Raw genomic sequence first — 6,000 nt, 5'->3', positions numbered from 1 at the left:
GGGAAAAAACCTGCTTGTAACAGAATGGCACCGGCAACTTAGAACGTTCACGTAAAACTTGACAAAAGCTTAAAAAGGGGTTTTATAAACAAAAGAACAAAGACAAACAAGGCTTCTTGGTAGCACCATTTTTCTCGGACTCTGTTTTGCTAGAGACAAGCAGAGATTTGTGCGGCTCCTTTAAGGGAGGTTTCCTAACTCAGCTAGCAGCAAAAAACCTCATGGCTTTTAAGAAGCACTGCTAACAATTCAGTGGCATGTATGAGCAGCTGGAGAGAGTAGCTGGGGCATTGGTGACACATGCATTTAATTTCAGCCCTCGGGAGGCAGAGGCAACCAGATCTCTGTGATTTCAAAGTAAACCTGGTGTACGGAGTGAATTCCAGGACAGCCAAAGTTACACAGAGAAACCCTGTCTCAAAAAACAAAACAAAAAACAAAATACAAAAACCAACCAACCAACCAACCAAACAAACAAACAAACAAAAAAAAAACAAAACAGTAGAAGAAATAGAAAAATGAAAAAGCCACATGAAGATGGAAAGTACACAGAGAGTCTGGATACTGTATGCTATGATGCTGTCTTTAAATTGCTCAATTACTAAGGATGAAATAATTACTACAATACACTTGATATCAATGCTGCTAAATTAATCCAATTTACATATTTTAAAAATGCTTTGACTCCAAAATTTAAGTCCAAGGACAGGTTACTGGGAAAAAGGATTTCTATTTTTGTTTCCACAGAAAATGAAAAGATGTGGATTCCTTCCAGGCCCCTTGAAACAACGTCCCAGGTGATCCAACATTAAAAACAGCTGGGGCAAGGTAGCCTTGAAGACTACAACAGCCAGGATTTCTGCATCTTCTTAGGATCCCCATGACAGCGGCCCCTACCAGCAGGAAGCAGTTTGGAAAGAATGATGTGAGCCACCATGTGGGTTCAGGGAACAGAAATACAGCTGTCTCCTGGATTAAAGGTGTGTGCCACCACTGCCTAGCTTCTGCAGTTAACAGGTGTGGCTGGCTTTTCTTTCTGATTCTTCAGGCAATCTTTATTAAATCATAATTAATATATCACCACACAAGGTCTCTCTATATGCAGCTCTGGATGTCATGTAACTTGCTTTATCGATGAGGTTGGCCTAAATTCACAGTTCCACCTGCCTCTGCCTCCTTAGGTTGGAATTAAAGACAGGTACCATCACACCTGGCTGCCTTCTTCTCTTGTAGGCTCCTACAAAAAACCAACCATTTCCATCTTGCCTAGTTCTACAGAAACCTCAGGAGGAAAAATGATCATTCAGTGTGGTTCCTTGATGGGGTATGATAGGTTTATTTTGACTGAGGAAGAAGAACACTAGCTTTCTAGGATGATCCATGCAAAGCATGTACCCAATGGGCAATTCCAGGCCCTGTTCCTTGTGGGTCCTGTGACATTTGGCCAGAAATGGATGTGAGGATGCTATGACAATTACAAGATCAACCCATATATGTGGTCATTATCCAGTGACCCATTGAAGCTCCTGGTATCTGGTGAGGAAACTCAATCATCTCAGTTTTTTGAGGTTTCCCCTATACATTCCCTAGTCTTCCTTTCAGGGGAACTGAAATGGGATGTGCCTAAGAGAAACTAGGGGCCCCTGATCCAGATGGAGACCAAATCGAGAGGCAGTGACATCTTCAGGGAAGGATAAGAACAAGCCAAGCATCCCCCATGCCCCTTTGCTGCCCATCTTCTCTCTGGCAATGATCAGGAAGCCCTACCTGGCACATGAGCTGCCTTTTTGGAATCTATTACCTATGGTGGGATGCCTTGCTCAGCCTTGACACAGGGGAGAGGAGCTTGGTTCCACCTCAACTTGATATGCCATGCTCTGTTGACTGCCATTTGAGGCTGTGCCCTTTCTGAGGAGTATGTTGTAGGGTTCTAGAGAGGAGGTTGGGGGAGGGAATAGGAGGAGATGAAGGAGGGGGACTGAGACATTATAGGGTTGAAGAGAAAACTGAGTCTAGAGAAATGTCCAGAGACATTCATGGATGACCTCAACTAACAATCTGAGCAACAGTGGAAAGGCTACCTTAAATGCCCTTCCCTGATAATGAGATCAATGACTAACTTATCCACCATCATAGAGCCCTCATCTAGTAGCTGATGGAAACAGAAGCAGACATCCATAACTAAACACTGAGCCAAACTCCTGGAATCCAGTTGCAGAGAGGGAGGAGGGATAAGAAAATGGGGACAAGACCACAGAAACCCACAAAGACAGCTGACCTGAACAAGGAGGAGCTCATGGGCCCCCAGACTGACAGCTGGGAAACCAGCATTAGACTGACTCAGACCCCCTGAACATGGGTCTTAGTTAGAAGGCCTGGGCAGTCTAAGGGACCTCAGACAGTGGAACCAGGATGTATCCCTGGTGCATGAAAGGACTTTGGGAGCAAATTCCCCATGGAGGGATACTTCCTTAACCTAGAGGCAGGAGGGAGGGCCTAGTCCTGTCTCCAAATGACTTGAGGTTTTATTGATCCTTTCTTGAAGGCCTCACCTTCCCTATGGAGTGTGGGGGGGGGCGGGGGGGGGGGAAAATGGGTTGGGAGGGGGATTGGGGGCATGGGAGGGAGGGAAGGAGAGGGAACTGGAATCGATATGTAAAATAAAAAATAAAAAAATGATTTAAAGTTCTTTTTGATTGTTTTATATTTTTGAGGCAAGGCCTCGATATGTACAGTGTTTTCTGGCATGGAATTCGTTGTGTAGACCAGTCATTGGTTAAAGGCTTGAATTACCTTGCCTGGCTGAAATTTATTTTTAAATTATAAAGCCTTTAACACCTAAGTGAAGTTTCTCAAAAATATATAAAATGTCTAAAATAAGTTAAGAAAAATACAACTTAGTAACCTTAAGGAATATGAATTTTTAAGGAAAATATTCTGTATGTTATTGGCTCACATGGGCCCTTTTATTTTGTGATACTAACATGGGAATTAAAAACTAAGGAATAGTTAGCTAAGTTCACCAATGTATTTAAAAGTATACTGTGATTAAGTAAGACTTATGTCATAAAAAAGATATTTTTTCAATCAAAAAATCTATACATGTGGCCCATCACATTAAAAGACAAAAGAAAACCATATAATTATCTTTAAATCAAAGCTTTTGATTTAAAATTTAATGTGTCTGTAGTTTAAAAGGCACTTAAAAGCCTGAAAAAGAAGTAGGCTTTCTTAGTCTGACAAAGACTATCTATACGTAAAGTTTCATCTGTTATAATTTATTTATTCACTATTTTAAAATTATACTACAATGACATCATTCCCCTTCCATTTCCTCCCTCCAGCTCCTTCCATGTCCCCCCAGGTTCAAACTTTTAATCTTTCTCTCTGATTATTGCTATATATGTATATGTTTTATGCATAGATATACAAATAATAAGTTTTAAAGTAATCATTGTTTTATACCAGTCATCATCTCAATCCAGGCACCTTTGTACAGTACTGGAAGATAAGGACTCTCTCTCCCAACTCAATCTACTTTTTTCTTTCATTTATTGAAGGTAATGGCAGAGCGGCAAAAGGTAAGGATAGGATGGATGTCTGAGAGGTTGGAATCCAGTTGCCTGCTTTCACGGTCAACCCAGAACAAATGAATGAACCCTCTAAACCTCAGTGTACTCATCTATAAAATGGGTCCAGTAGCTGAAACACCTTTCTCAGAGTAGAATAGAAATTGAGGTTGGGTCCTGTGGTGCACGTTTGTGACCCCCAGTGTGCTGGGAACAGAGACAAGGTAATCACAAAATCTCGGCAAGCCTGGGTGTTGTGGCGTTCTGTGGTGAGATTTTAAGTATTTTCCGGCTTCTGCAGTCACTGCATGTATGTGATGTACATCAATGAAGGCAAAGATAAAGACAAAACCAAAGACACGTAAACAATAAAAAAATAAAGGAACAAGGGTGTGTGTGTGTGATTGTGTGTGTGTGTAAAGAATGTAAAGGTCAGGGGATGAGAGACGTGTGCTCAAAGCATGTCATCTGGGGATAGTCTTTGCCCGTGTGCAGTCACCACAGCTGTGCCTAGCTCCACAAGAACCTGCACCGGATTGCGCCATCATTATTTCCCCACACATGGGAGTTGAGCTTCATCGTCTTTAGGTACTGTTCACAATTAACAGTTGCTGGGAGAGCAAGTGTTAACTTCTTCATCCGTGCGATCACTGATCAGTTTTTTTGCTCCATGAAATAAATACAGACCCCTTCCCAGCGCTAAGCAAGCAACCCTACTTATATTCATTGGGCCACACACAAAGTAGGAAGGGGGCATGAGAAAATGCGTCTCAGTGCTGGATGGAGGAAACGAAAACGGGTGAAAATGATCAAAACTATTATATAAATGCCAGAAGGTATTAACAAAACAATTATCAAAGAAACTAGAATGATTATTACACTTGAGAGAAAATAAATACCAAATCTCCCCATAGACTCTTTGGCCATCCCATTCAATTATTGCTTTCCATTTGGAATTGACTCAGTTCTCAGAATGAACACAGCTATTTTCTTAAGTCCTGGCCATGGCTGAGCGGCCTCCATGTCCTCAGCCTTCTGCTTTGCTTCCTGCTGGGCCAGCTCTCCACTCGACACATGCCACGTCTCTGCACCAGCATCAAGATCTTCCCGGCATCTGCTGTAAGACCAAGTTTTTCTTTTTTCTTTTTCTTTGTTTCACGGGCCACAGGTTTCTCTTCCATTAGAGTACTCCCCCTGCCCCAGCTCACTGCATGTCTGGAGGACAGACAGCCCTCGGTCCCTAACACTGTGTAATGCCTGTCTGAAGGACAGACAGTGTAAGGTCATCCTGCAGGCAGCTTCCTCCAGGGGAACTCTATTCCTGCCTCACACCCAGCTGTGAGCTCTTGGCTGATTCTAACTGCTGGAATGTGAGCTGGAGTGAGGTGTGCTTTTTCTAAAAGAGGGATGCAGGCATGGGTGTGTGGAGGAAGGAACCCTTACACACTGCAGTGGGAACACAGACTAGTGAAGTCGCTATGGGAATCAGTATGGAGGTCCCTTAAATATAAATCACTATACATTTAAAAAAATTAATTAAAAATAAAATACTACTTGACCCAGCTATATGACTCCTGGCTATAGGCACAAAGGAACCTAAGTCAGCATGATACAGAGATCCCGTCACAGTTATGCTTATTATGACACTGTTTACAACAGCCAAGTTATGGAACATAGCTAGATGTCCACCAACAGATGAATGGACAAAGAAAACACTATACAAGGTGGGATTTTAATCTAACATAAAGATGAACAAAATTATGCCATTATAGGAAAATGAATGGAACTGGAAACCTTTTTGTTAAGGGATATAAGCTAGAGTAAAAAAAAATCACATGTTAATCATATCTTACATGTGTCTATTTCTTTGTCTGTTTTTCTCAAATGAGAGCAGAGTGGGGAGTATTTGCGAGAAAGGGACCAGAGGACGGGATGAAGATAAAAAGATGGTAATGGGGGTGATGAGAATGAATAAAGCACTAGGATATAATTGTGTCATGAATATGTCATGATTCAACCCATTCTTATAAAATGTAATAAGAAATGTAACATAAAGATGATAAAAATGGACCTATGGGCCAGGGCTGGGAGGAGCAGAGGCAGGGGAAACTGTGGCCAGGATGTAAAAAGCATAATAAAAACGAATTCTTTCTCAAGTTCAAGGCCATGGTGAAGTGAAGCTAAAGGAGAACCAGGTACCTGAGCTACCGCAGGGGGGGCCCCAAATGCCACCCTGCATCTCCCAGATGACAGTCCCAACACCCAGAAGTAAGCAAAGTCCACCTTTCTGTAGCTGGTTTACCTAAGACTTTATTTTTAACTGTGTGTGTGTGTGTGTGTGTGTGTGTGTGTGTGTGTGTGTTTGAGAGAGAGAGAGAGAGAGAGAGAGAGAGAGAGAGATGGTGTGTGTACATATAGGAGTCAGTGGATG

This window comes from Phodopus roborovskii, unplaced genomic scaffold (assembly GCF_943737965.1).
Source record: "Phodopus roborovskii unplaced genomic scaffold, PHOROB, whole genome shotgun sequence".
In the NCBI taxonomy this organism is placed as follows: Eukaryota; Metazoa; Chordata; class Mammalia; order Rodentia; family Cricetidae; genus Phodopus; species Phodopus roborovskii.
This window is presented reverse-complemented; position numbering follows the sequence as displayed.